The sequence below is a fragment of the Fukomys damarensis genome, unplaced genomic scaffold (assembly GCF_012274545.1).
Source record: "Fukomys damarensis isolate Sample0158 unplaced genomic scaffold, DMR_v1.0_HiC HiC_scaffold_3, whole genome shotgun sequence".
NCBI lineage: Eukaryota > Metazoa > Chordata > Mammalia > Rodentia > Bathyergidae > Fukomys > Fukomys damarensis.
In genome coordinates this window covers 25,450,263-25,464,055 of record NW_022900915.1, presented here as the reverse complement: position 1 = coordinate 25,464,055, position 13,793 = coordinate 25,450,263, and the positions used below count along the sequence as shown (strand labels likewise).

At 33.4% G+C, this 13,793-nt stretch overlaps 2 long non-coding RNA genes across 3 annotated transcripts in view; both read left to right on the top strand.

Annotated features, from left to right (window-relative positions):
* The first annotated feature begins 1,621 nt into the window (after positions 1-1,621).
* Positions 1,622-8,167, top strand: LOC104851392. The gene is made up of 4 exons (XR_777201.1): positions 1,622-1,716; positions 6,080-6,118; positions 7,238-7,624; positions 8,099-8,167. It is a non-coding gene; the product is annotated as an uncharacterized LOC104851392 (long non-coding RNA).
* LOC104851398 overlaps positions 8,168-13,793 on the top strand; it is a 9,934-nt gene continuing 4,308 nt past the window's right edge. For both annotated transcript variants that reach the window (XR_777205.1, XR_777203.1), the window contains exons 1-3: positions 8,168-8,236; positions 9,278-9,358; positions 9,693-9,853. This is a non-coding gene — a long non-coding RNA (uncharacterized LOC104851398). The remainder of the gene's footprint in view (positions 8,237-9,277; positions 9,359-9,692; positions 9,854-13,793) is intronic.

Below are 13,793 nucleotides of genomic sequence, written 5' to 3'. Positions count from 1 at the left end.
TATTCAATTTTTGTACAAATGTAAGCACATACCCAACTGGCCAGTGACTACATCTCTCTAGTTGCTTTTTTTAATAACTTAAGAACACAGCCATATTCCCAGCAATGAATGCTTCACCATGCATTTGCTGTCTTTATAAGTTTTAACATATTTTTAAACTTCACATAAGTTTGAGAAACTAGAGTCATTCTTAGGAAATATTCTTAACATAAATCAACATTTTGACTAGAACGATCGGTAAATGCTTCTCATCATGCTGAAGACGATTTCATTTGTGAAATAAATGATCTGTCATCAATAAGGGAGACTGGTCTGACAAAAAAGCTAGGCCTCACTCCCAGGGCTACAGCATATAGAACTATTTAATTGCACAGTTCATCAAAATGAATTGACTTTAATTTTTTGTACTCTTCCCCTTCTACCACACTTCACCTACTGTTCCTGTCTCTTTCCTTCACGTCACTGTGGGTAGCTGGCATTAATTTATGTTTGTGTTCAATCATGCAAGAAGCTGAGCCAAATTAAATATTTGATTCCATGTTCAATTAAAACTGACTTTTCTTCTTCCCGTGAATATTTATTAGGCTTCCATAGAAAGAACTTGGAGAGATAGAATATATTTTCTTGCTCAGCCTCTAACTCCTTCTCTTTCTCTGTTTTCTGTTTCCATTCAGTCACACGCATGTGGAAAGGAGAAAGAGAGAAACAAATAAGTTTTTCGAGCATCAACTCCATTTTACACGTGCAAATGTCCACTTCTGATGCTTCTCCTTTGGTTAAGACAAATTGGGCTTTCAGTGAGACCGGAAACAAAAAGTTCTTCATCACACTGACAAGTACCGTGGGGGTGCTTGTTCAAAAGAGCCTCTATGCAATGTCTTGTCGTAACAAACATAATTTGTCAGGTCCTCTTCAATTCTTCAATTCCACTATGAGCATCAATGGTGAATCTTAAGTGATTTCAAAGAGGGCTTACTTCATAGAGTTGAGTTGACTGATGAGAGATTTCTACATCCTTGGCATTTTAAATGAGTGTAATGGTGACTACTGTATGGCTTCCCCATCTGTGCGCATTATTTTTCCACGATATTTGTTTTTTCCAGATATAAATAAGTGAGCCTAGAGGATGGTCCAGTCAATATAGCACGTTGGCAGGTATCTGGTCAATGAAAGAAATGTCAGTCCACCATTTTTAAACAATTGCTTTAAAATACAGAGCAATCAGTGCATTTTTATAATTAGTTAGGAGTCAAATTAGCAAAAATGTTGGTGTAATAAAGAAAATTACTTTAAATGATGTACAAATTAATGTAAAATAGCATTTTCAAAGGAAAAGGATACTCTTTCATATTATAAACTGTAAGGGGACCAAATCAGGACTATATGTAGCTATGAATCCCTTATGATCTATGGAGATATGATTAGGAATGTGAAAACTAGGGTTTGAATTGCTACCCGGAAGAGAAAATGGACCATTAAGTCGAACAGAAGCAGGCGTTTAGGACCAGAGTTAGGGCAAAATTTCAGAAAACTGAACATACTCAATCATACTTGAAGCTCCAGCAAGAGTGTTGATCTTGAGAGACAGGAAATGAGGTCATAATCACTCACAGATGTGAAGCGTGGAGTTGAGTTTCTACTGCGGAGCGGGAGCTGATAGCACAATGAAAGAGTAATATGCAATGTGTCCAAATTTAGCTGTAATCTTAGATCCAGGTAAATCAGAGCTGTTGTTTTTAAAAGGATGCTTCTTTTTCTTTTAGAAACAGTTATCTAAAACACTTAAGATATTTTGTAGATATATGTATATATTTACATATTGAAAATCTAGATCGATTTCTCATTTATTGTAATTATTAATGTATTTTAATTGTAAGAAATAACAGGTTTCACTGTGAAAAATCCATCCATGCATAGAATGTACTTTGATAGCATCCAGATGCCTACTGCCTTCCTTACCTTCTCTATCCAGTCCTCTGACCTTACACTTCCCCCTGTACTTCGTGCTCCTTCCTACCCTGGATTCCATAATGAAACAATACATGCAATATTTATTTATCTGTGACTCTTTTAAATGAGGATAGCACCATCTGTTTTCCTATAGACATTGTTTTTTATGGCTGCATAACACTCTATTGTTTACATACTGTATACCACATTTTCTTCATGCATTCACCCACTCTTTGGCACCAAGGCTGATTTCACAAGTAGGCAGTGGTAAGTAGTGGTATGATCTACATGGGCTACTATATCTGTAAAATGCTGACTTTGATTCTTTTGGGTATTTACCCAGGATCACATGGCTAGACCCTATGTTTCTTATATTTTTAGTTTTCTCAGGAAGTCCCATACTGCTTTCTACAGTACCTATGCTAAAATACAGCTAAACCAACAGTGTATAAAAGGTTACTTTCCCTGGTATCCTCACCAATATCTGTTGCTTTTGGTTTTCTTAATAATAGCTATTTTGAATGAAGTGAGATGGAATTTTAATGTAGTTTTCATTTACCTTTATCTGATGGCTAAAATGGTGAGCATGTTTCACATAGTCTTTTTAAATATTGAAACTAATATGCTTTACTCAAAGAAGTGAAAGACCTCGGAAATAGAAAGCTAGAAAACATTTTATTCTATTTTATTTCATTCCTTTTTATGGAGTTTACTGGTACATTTTAGGTATACAGTTACATTCGTTACTGGTATCTTATACCTTCATATGACAGGTCTTGATTCTCATTTTTCTCCTTGTCCCTGCCCTCCGTTCACCCCCTTCCCCTCCCCATTTACAAAGAAAAAAGTATGAGAAAATGAAAAAACAGAAAACATTTAAGAAAAAAATTAAATTGAGGAAGATAGTAGAGTGGATGTCTTCTTATATTCATGAATTGACAGGATGAACATTAAAATACTACCCAAAGTGATGCACAGATGCAATTAAAATTGCCATCACACTATGAATTGCCATCAAAATATCAATAGTCTACTTTATAGAAATAGGAAAAAAATCCTAAGGTTCATTTGGAAGCATGAGAAGACTTAAGTGGAGAAAGAGATCCTGAGCAATTAAAAAACAACAACAACAACAACTAAACAACTATAAACAATGCTAGATGCACCAAAATTCCTAAGTTGAAAAATTCTACAGAGCCATTTTAACAAAAGCAGAGGGATAGTAGTATAAAAATATATGCACAGGAAAATGGAATAGAGGACAAGAAATAAACCTACATATTAACAGCCACCTGATTCAAATCAAATAGCCAAAAATACATTGTAGACAATAAGGGCTCTTCAACAAAAGTTTCTTGGAAAAATGAACATTCACCTGTTCTGATAGGAGCTACATATTTATCCCTTACTTGTACTTTAATCGAGCCAAAAGGGATCAAATCTCAACGCATGACCTGAAACTTGATGTCATTAGAGGAAAACAGAGGAAACACTTTAATATACAGCACTAGGATAGGCAATGATTTCCTGAACAGGACTTTCCTGAACAGCTCAGAAAATAAGATCTGACAAATGGGATTACCTCCAATTAAAAAGTTCTGTATGGCACTTACAATCACCTGAGTGAAGAATGGGAAAACCCTACTAGCTAGTCTTCCTGACAGAGGATTAATATCAAGAATATACAAAGAACTAAAAGGGCAAATGCGCTGGACTGAAATATTTGTGAATCAAATGCATATGGGCTTAGGATTTAGCTCAGGGGCACCAGTCCTGCCTTGCAAGCACAAGGTCCTGAGTTTGATCCCCGGTACAGAGAAACAAACAAACACTCTCTACAAAAGGAAAATAAAATAAACAAAAACAACAACAGCATGAAATTATTAAAAAACAAAAATCCCACCACATATAGGAGCAATTATTGGGGGTAATCAGTTGCCATGAACAGGAAAATTAGCACTTTTAGGGAATAAATGTACCAGACAACCTAACGCGGATCAAGAAAGAGCATAAAAATTGATGAAATATATAAAGATATATAAAACAATACTTAGTACAGAATCATTAGATGCCACTCATTAATTAGGCAATAGAAGGAAATAATGGAAAAGAACTAATTCAAGTTCTAAAATTAATATATGGTAATTAAAATGAACACTAGTTTTTAAAATATACAAAATTATACAATAGAGCTCAGCCAATTACCTATATAATAATTATTGTATAATAATATGGTGAATATCTACATATTCTAAAAAATGCATTACAGAAAAACACATTGATGTTCCTCAACAAACCACCTCTCATTTCAAGCACATTTATCCCGTTACTCTTGGACATTTAGAAGCATTCTTGAAGTCCTCTTTCGTGAATGTCTTTAGTTGCTTTGTTGCTGGTGCCTCAATGTCCTGAATTGGTACAAAACTTTTACTTTTCATGATCACTGATGTTGGGAAAGAGCCAGAAGCTGCGGAGTATTAATTTCAGTGAACAAAGTGGGTTAGAACACACTACAGTTTTCATGAGCCTTCCTTTCTGTTGGATGGCACTCAACAGTAGCATTTTCCAACTTTTTATCATATCTCACAATGCACGAAAAATTTAAAAGAGGGTTAATATGGAAGAGATGTTAAAAATCCAAACATTATGAGATACTCTAGATGAAAAATAGAAAATATATGCAATATCTCAAGAAATAATATCAAATAGTTTCAAAGTTTTTACTGAGCACTGAATCATTACATTGTGTGAACATTAAGCTTCCATCATTAAAAAATTCCTATCCATCATAGCAATAGACAAAGCATTAGTGAAAAGCAAGGGGACTTTCATAAATTGGCAGATAGTTTCTTTCACCAAGACTGGATTTCCGAAGGAAAGTAATTAATGTGGTTGTATAGCTGGATAAAAATCTAGCTATGAAAACTTTCTAAATTTTCTATCCATCTCAATGAACAGAAAACAGTATGAAGATCACACAAAGCTTTCCTAAAGTCAAAAATAATTACTAAGGGCTAAATTTCATTAAAAAGAAATTACAGGACAAAAGAATTCACAAATTCAGCTAATTCACTAGTCATTTACTGAAAACTAATTTCAGAGGGTCAAAAAATGCCAGGTTACAGGCAATATACAATACAAAAATATTTAAAACCAAAGAGAAAGATCTGAGAAAAATTATTTCATGATCCTTACATCAGCCAGATGGCAAGTACATTAATTAAATTGTATTATAGCTAAATATGCACATTAGTAATTTATGAAGAAAAAGTGAAAACTAAAATATGAAATGTGTGAAAAGAAAATTAGAGGAAATGTTCATCAAGAAGAAGGTAAGGCAATACAAAAATACAAAGAAAAATGTTATGAAAGAAAACACAGAATTACATAGACTTTATCCAAATATATCAGAAATACAAGTAAGTGACTTGATCTTGTCTGCTTGTACTCAACTATTGAATTTGTAAACATTGTACTGCATAATATAAATGTATAGAAGATAAGGATTGACTGAGTGTATCTTTAAAGGAATGTAAAACCTACTTTAAGGAACTATATTTATATATTTTACATTTATAAAATTATTTTAATACTGGTAAATATTTAAATATTAATATGATATGAAATATTAAGAATAAAAATTACCTTTTTTGTGACAAAGGGGGCACAGATAGCAGAAAAAAAAGTAGTTGAATTGTTTTTTTTTCCAGCCAACAGAGATGCAATTCATGTTTTATGAAAAATTTTTTTAATTCCCAAAAGAATTAAACAAGTTCAATCCTAAAGTAAAATCCAGACATGCCAATAGTAATTACGACAATTTACATTTTTTACTACTAGGAGATTTCATCACATGATTAATAAGACATGTGGGGCAGTTTGAAATGGTGGCTGATGAGCCTATTGCCTGAACTGTTTCTCTTCAGGATATGAAGGTAGAGAGTCAGTCCTATTTCAGTAATGCTTTTTCCTTTACCTCTTTCTACCACCCTTCATTTTTCCCTAAACATTTGTCAAGGAGGATGCTGGTTGTTCCTCAGTTTTCCTATCACCATGGAATAGCCTGAGAAAGTAAGATTCTGTATGTAAATAGGCACTTAATCAGCTATATGTTCTCATTGTTTTGTAGCCTCCCAAACGATCATGGATTTTGTTTGCAAGAAGTGAGGTGAGAGTTTCACTATCATTTTGTAAAGAGATGGTGTAAACCTTCATTCTTTTCTCTGGGCTCTTGTTAACAGTCTGTAGTTTAATATTTTGTGGGGTACCCCAGGTAGGGAGGAGAGGAAGCCAATCTGTCCTTCATAGATTGTAAAGGGATTTTCTTTTTTCCCTTGCAACATATACCTTCGTGACTCAAAGACTTTCAAATTTTATAAAAGATATAAGCAATTTATCTGAAAGTAGTCTCTTTATTAAAATTTTGCTTTGGCAAATCAAAGATGTTGATTGTTTTCCATTGTAGCCTCATCCAGTTTCTTTTTCTTGGGACATGGTTTACTTTTAATCTGTTATATGAAAAGTATGTGTAACAGGTATTATATAAAATTCCTATTTGATCATTATATACATCATATTTTATTCTGCTTGACAGTTGAAATATTGACATTGAAGTCAGAGTACATGAGAGGGAAGGGCTTGTCCATAATTTTATGACTCATTTGCCTTGTTCAACCACTCCTCTTTTGCCTACAATGGGGAGAAATTTGAATCGAGAAACTTGAAGCTCAGGAACATTAAGTATGTTGTGTGACTAGAAAGGTAGGTAATTATGTATTATGAGGCAGGATTTCATACAGCCTTTCTTAATCTAAATGCCCTTCCTCCACTCAAACTTAATTAAGGCAGAACTGGCTCACGGAGAAAAGCCAGGACCTCTCTGTTTTGTTGCCACTTCATTTTAAGAAAAATATAATAGACTTTGGTCATTAGAACATTTTATTTTCCTTAAACCGCACAGCTACTGAGAATATTGTAATACACTGAAGGGAGGCCATGGGAAAAGGGGAAGCCTTGCTTGAAACTGGTCAGAACCATTAACGCCATCCATATGAGTATGGACATTTGGCCCATTTCCTAATAAAACATAATTTCCCCATTTCTGAGGAACCCCACGGAGGAGAGGCATAGCTTGTAGGACAAAAGTGAGATGTTATCAAAGTACCATTGTATACCTACGAATGTTTCCCCAGGGAAATAAAAATGTGATGGTTTAATGCTTTAACAAGTTATTGTTTTGTGTTATATTGGTTCATTATATTAACCATGTGTGGATACTATTTCAAAGTAACAGACTACACCTTGCAACTTGAAGAAAACAAGACCAGACAATGACCAAAAACCAAGAGCAGGAAAGGATGCGATAAGGTCACCCTTGGAGTCTCTGGGACAAAAGTGGCTCCTGCAGGATTGTGAAGAAACATAGTTTGTGGACTACATTCAAGAAGTGGTTGCCAATATACAAACTTCAGTGAAGTAATTTATTAACTATTGAATCTAAAAGAAAAAAAGGAGAGAAAGTTTGCTCGTGGATGCTTTAAAAATGAAGCATCATGCTATGCCCAACTGTGCACTGGAACTGATCTGTTTTATATGACAGTGCCTCCATTTCGTGCAATGTAAAGTAATGCCAACAGCCACAAAGCCAGGCAAATTGTTGCTCTCTTAATACCAGGTAGTAATACAAATAGAGGTATACACTGAAAACTTTCAATTTTAGTGGACCAAAAATGTAAATCTTTCTGCACATGTATTCATGTAATTTGTCCTATGAGGTTATGCATAGCTCACTCTGCTCATTTTACATTGGATTTATCTGGTCTCTGACATGCTGTGTATATTTTAAGCAAGTTATAAATATTTTAAATAGTTCTTGAATAAAACACAGTATAACATGCATGGAGAATGCAAGTATTTTCAAATCAAAAATTACTCTGCATCACTGCTTTTAAAGATATAAGATTACTTTTCCTCTTCCTTGAAATCATTGGTTTCATTTTGTATGTCCCTGTACTTCCAAAGTATTTGATTTAATGCAATGGGGTTTAATTTTTCAAATACAGAAAGACATCACACTTGATCTGTCAAGAAGAAAGAAATGTCCATAATGATATATGAGTTGCCTTTTATATGTATTCTTTGGTACTAGGATTTCAATAATGTAGATGCAATGGAATCAATAAAGGGCAGAAAAATATTCTTTTAGCAAACATTATGAGGAGATGGTAAAAATGGATACAGTATCATAAAGCCTGTACTTGATGGTGTACACTCCAGCATTATGGAGGTGAGTATACTATTGATATAATAAATCTTTGAGGAAGTCAGAAATCTTGGGAGTAACTCCATATCCTTTCACTATTGGTATTAACTATGATGCCTAGAATATAATAGCTTAAATTTGTATGTAAAATTTCATAGCAATATACCAGTATTTTTTTTTTTTGAAGCAGGGTCTCACTATGTAGTTTGAGACTGACCTGGAACTCATTAGACAGCCCAGGCTGGTCTCGAACTCACAGTGATCCTCCTGCCGTGCCCAGCTCATTTTTTGTTGTTGATTGTTTGTTTGTTTGAATCCTAGAATATAATAGCTTAAATTTGTATGTAAAATTTCATAGCAATATACCAGTATTTTTTTTTTTTGAAGCAGGGTCTCACTATGTAGTTTGAGACTGACCTGGAACTCATTAGACAGCCCAGGCTGGTCTCGAACTCACAGTGATCCTCCTGCCGTGCCCAGCTCATTTTTTGTTGTTGATTGTTTGTTTGTTTGAATATACTAGTATTCTTTAAGAATATATATATACCCACCTTCAAACACTTTAATTCCATTTTTACATTTTCTCATATTTTTTTCCTTTTCCCTTATTCCCCCTTCCCTATCCTTCTCACTGTCCCTACACCTTTGGTCCTTTTCTTCCTATTTGCTAAGTATCCCATTAGAATCTTGACTACCATTTTAGTTTTTCACACCAGAGATACTATTTGGTATTTGCCTATGTCAGGGTAGGATTTTATAAGTGTATTACAATGAAGGCACCAAACGAAAAGAAAAACATATATATCCTAATTAATGAAATGAATGCAAACTCAACCAATGATGATAGTTTGGAAACTGACAATCTCGCACAAAAAATTTAGAATTTGTTTTGTAGCACCTCAATTATACTTTTTGTTTATTTTCCAAAGAAGTTAATAATGCTCATATAAAGTAATTTAATCACTAAAATATTATTTTTCAATTCCCAGAAGTTGCAATGAATAGTTTTTAAGGTAGTGAAAAATTACTTAGACTCAAGCACAGGCATTTCTTTGTACGCAACAGAGGCTGAGTTTGGAAGAATGGAACATGACGTGATATACAAATCTTTCCTTATGGACTAAGATTCATTACTGTAAATTTGTGGTAAGCAAATTAAAATTACATTATATGGCAGTATTGTTGTAGTCAGGATACATCTCATACTGTTGTCCCTTGCTACAATTTGCATAAATCACATTAACTTGTGAGTGTATAAATTCTCTTTTACATTTGTTTAAATGATTAGGCATTTTTTTACTCTTTACATTGCACTTGTGTATGCTGTCCAAAATTCCCAGAGTTAAAATCTGCCTGTGTAATAAATTGTATCACACCAGTGACAAATTTATAACAAAATTCATTTGAAATTTATATGATATTCAGATGCAAAGTACTTGAATGTTTTATTAAAATGTCCTAACAAATACTTATTTAACAGGAGAATTGGATTAAATTCAAACTAGAAGTTGAAGCTGCACATAGGGGAATAGTACCTAATTTGTACTGGCCACGACCATGATTTAACATTTTAACAATCATATAAGTAGAATCAGATTTCTCAGCAGGGGAGCACATATAAGGAATTGGAGAAGCCTATTGGTAAGTATTCAGTTGTTTTTTTCTTAATCTCTTTCAACATATTTAGTTATCCTGTCTCAGTGAATTTACTAATATAAATTGGGTATTTCAAAATATTTGGCTTTCCTAACTAAAGGTTTTAAGTAAACTACAATTTTACATTCTCAAAGTAAAGCAGTTAAGCATGATATGCTCAATGAAAATATAAGATTAGACTTTGATGATTTGGACCAATGTACATATTTAATAAAATATAGCACAGATATTTTATTCCTATTAGTTAATTGCTATAAAGACTGAACCATAACTTGTAAAAGTTTCTATTCAGTACAGTATAAATTTTTAAAACTCTCCACTTTTGAAATTTGCAGTAGTACATGATTGCATTACATGATGATTACATCCATCACATGGAATTACTACATGTCTATAAAACACCTTAATGCAGTTCCTTTCTTTTCTCTTTCTTTCATCCTCCCTCCATCACTTGGTCCCTTTCTCATTTTCAAATGACCTTTCTCTCTTAGTAGAAGTCGTAGCTCTATTGTGTCATTGTGGAGTACTTAGTTATATCCTTGTATAAGGTTCATGAAGAAAGGAGCGTTAGCCCTAGAATTGACTCCTTAGTCGTGAGTCCCGCTCGTTGCAATTCCTAGCATTACTGTAGTTCAGAGTCAGTGTCCTCATACATAAAAGGAAGATTAAATATAGCTGCGAAAGGATTCAAATAAATTACTTCACACAAACTTTGATCAATAAGTGTTAGCTATTGCTGTTAATGTTTTCTATTATAGTTGTTTCTTATTTAAGAAAGTAAAATTATGGAAATAAAATCAGTGTTAAAGTTGTTAAGTAGATATATAACATTCCTTTAAATCCTGATAATTCATTTATTGAATCACAAACTTTTCCTTATTCCAAGGAAGGATAACAAAGGAAAAATAACTTGGAATGTAAAAGAAGTAAATACAATAGAATATTTCATTTAAATGGTGAAATTCAGTATACAGTCATTTTTCTCTGTTACCTAACATTAACTAGTTGTAGAAATAGATTACATGCATAATGAAAGAATTAACTGAAATAGCTCCATAGCTATGAAATACTTAAAATAGGACAATATCCTTTATTCATGTTCCTATTATTTTCCTATACTCTATGCAGCCAGCTTCTTTCTGATAAAGATGAAAGTTACAGAGGTCCAGGCTAGTGATTTTGATATCACCAGTGTTCTCAGAAACCATGGAATCTAATTTCAGGAAAGGCAATTCAAGCTCATTTTCTTTCAATGTAAAAAAAGATCGAGTTCTATTTAGTAAGAATTTGAGTATCCTATATTTGAGAACATTGCAGTTGGCTGAATTGGGCAAAAATATGAATCTCTCTGAATGTGTACATATAGTGTTTATAAACTATGTCTAAACTGAGTCTCTCCAAAGTTGTTCAAATATTTGTTATTTTTATATTTTTTTCTCATTTGAATTTGTATTAGAAATTGATATGCTATATATTCTACACTGATATTTAACTATGTTATCTATAAAATCTGCCAGATTGACCTAGGGTATTATGATATTAATCTCCAGATACTCAAAAAACACATTTACCCTCCACTAAAAATAAATAAAGTTTATAATAGAGATATGTCAACAAAATCATGCTGCACATTTAAAAGCAGAAAATATATACTTGCACACTGTATGAATGGACTCCAACTTTCATCTTTAACCTGGAGGAAAAACATTACAGAGAGAAACAAAACTTTTTCTTACAGTGATGTAAATAAATATCTTTCAGATGTCCAAATAGTATTTGCAAATAATTTCTAATTGCCCTCATTGATTTTACAACTAGATCAGCTCCATTTGTTTAGATGTCTTTAAAATGTTTTGCTTACTCAATGCAAAACAAAAACAAAAAAACCTATGGATTATATAGTGCTTAGAGATTCCACAAATGAAATTCAATTTATTTCTATAAATGCGATGGTTTTAAAGAATATGACAGAGAAAAGAGAGCTTTTCTACTAAATGGTTTTAGAAAAGTAAATGTCTCATTTTACTACTGCTCTATTCTTGGTTGTAATTTGTTTTCTTGTTGCATTTTAAAATGAAATTTCTTTATAAAAGAGATTAAAAGCACAAATTTGAAGGGCTGGATATTTAGCTCAGTGGTGCCGCCGCCTGCATCACAAGTGCTAGAACCTGTGTTTGATCCCTCATACAAAAAAAAAAAAGACATTTGAGGAGAATTGATCAACGTTTTAAAATTTTCCATTATCTATAATCCTTTATTAAGCTAAACCTTATTACCTTGTACTACTTATTTAATTGATTGTTAATTTTATTCAGATTCTGGGGTACACACAATGAAGTACAAATAAAGCAGAGGATTTGATTTCTTCTAGAATCCAGAAAGCTATAAGATAGCACTGCTCTTGAATTAACAAGAAAAATAGACAAATATTCCAAAATATATTTTCTGAAACCTCTCGGATCAAAGCTCACAAGGGAATTAAGGGATAAAATGCTATCAAATGATAAAGCAGAATCCTTTTTGAAGTATAAGAGACGAATGAGTTTTCCATAGCAAATGAAATCAAATTAGAGAAAAATGGTAAAATGCTCCTAAATAGTTTGAACAGATAAAAGTTTCAAAGTAGAAACTCTTGGAGCTGTATTAACATATGAATTTGGCCCTGCTAATAAGCTCATTTTTATAACTCTCTGCCACATGACAATAAAGATTATAAGGAACAGTAAAGAAAACTAGGAAAAACCTCCATTAGTAGCAAAAGTAGACAAAGAGGTGGTGACCAGATTCTTCTAAGCAATGACACAAAATATTTGCCAACTGAGAAAATTAAGCTTAGCCATATCAACTTGATCACCTCAGAAGCCTCCAATGAGTGGTGAAGGATAGGTATGGGAATGTCTGGCTGGATCTTGGAGGTGTGAATTTGGGTACAACACCTGGTCCCTTGTCCCTAACTCTCTGCAGCTGGCCCCCACTCCGCTTCCTGGCCGTCTAGAAGGAAGTTATCGTTCACTTGCCCTGCCCTTCTCACCTGAAGTGTCTGTCTTGGAACCAGTTGTCTATGGGCTGACTTCCCTGAAATAGTGAGGCAAATTTAAAGGGTCTGTTAAGTTGTGGATGTCAGGTTTTGTGTCCTAGTACATTACTCCATAACTGAATACTACAAAATTAGCTGCTTAATACTATACACATGTGTTTTCACATAATTTTGTTGGCTCAATCTTTGTGAGCACAAGCACGGTGCAGCTGAGACGTGACTTTAGGGCATGTCAAAAGGAATACATTAAGGACTTAGAACTGAAAGCCCCAATTTTGGAAGATCGATTTCATATTTATGCTGTTATTAGCAAGAGTCAATGTAAGGACCGTTAGCCTTGGATCTTCAGTTTATTGCTCTCTGTTGACTGAAGACTTCTTTTAGTTCTTTTCCAGGTGGGTCTCCCCATTAAGGTGGCTTGTCTTGCAAAAGTTATGATAGATCCATATTCGAAGTGAGGGGATTAAGAAGGCAGAACTGCTTGGGAGGCCAGTGAGGGCTGTCACAAGCTACCTCCTGCATCAACTGTAATACCAAGGCAATGAGAACATTTCAATATATTTATTAGAAATTCAGTACTAAAATATATGAAGACAATAAGCACATTACATAAAAACAAATTGAAATGATTTAAGCATTAATTTGTTCCATATTATAATTTCTGAGAAAAAAACTGGTGGGAAATCAGTTGTCTGCCTACACATTATTATCATGTGATACAGACTTTCTTTAAGTGTATTCTTTTCATGATTCTGTTTCTGGCTATTTAACATAGTTCTGTTTTGACTTAGGCATGCCAAATGATGAATTGGTCTCAACTTTTTTCATTACCATGTACTATATTACCTAAACGTTTTTATATTTTAGAAAACTATATATATATATATA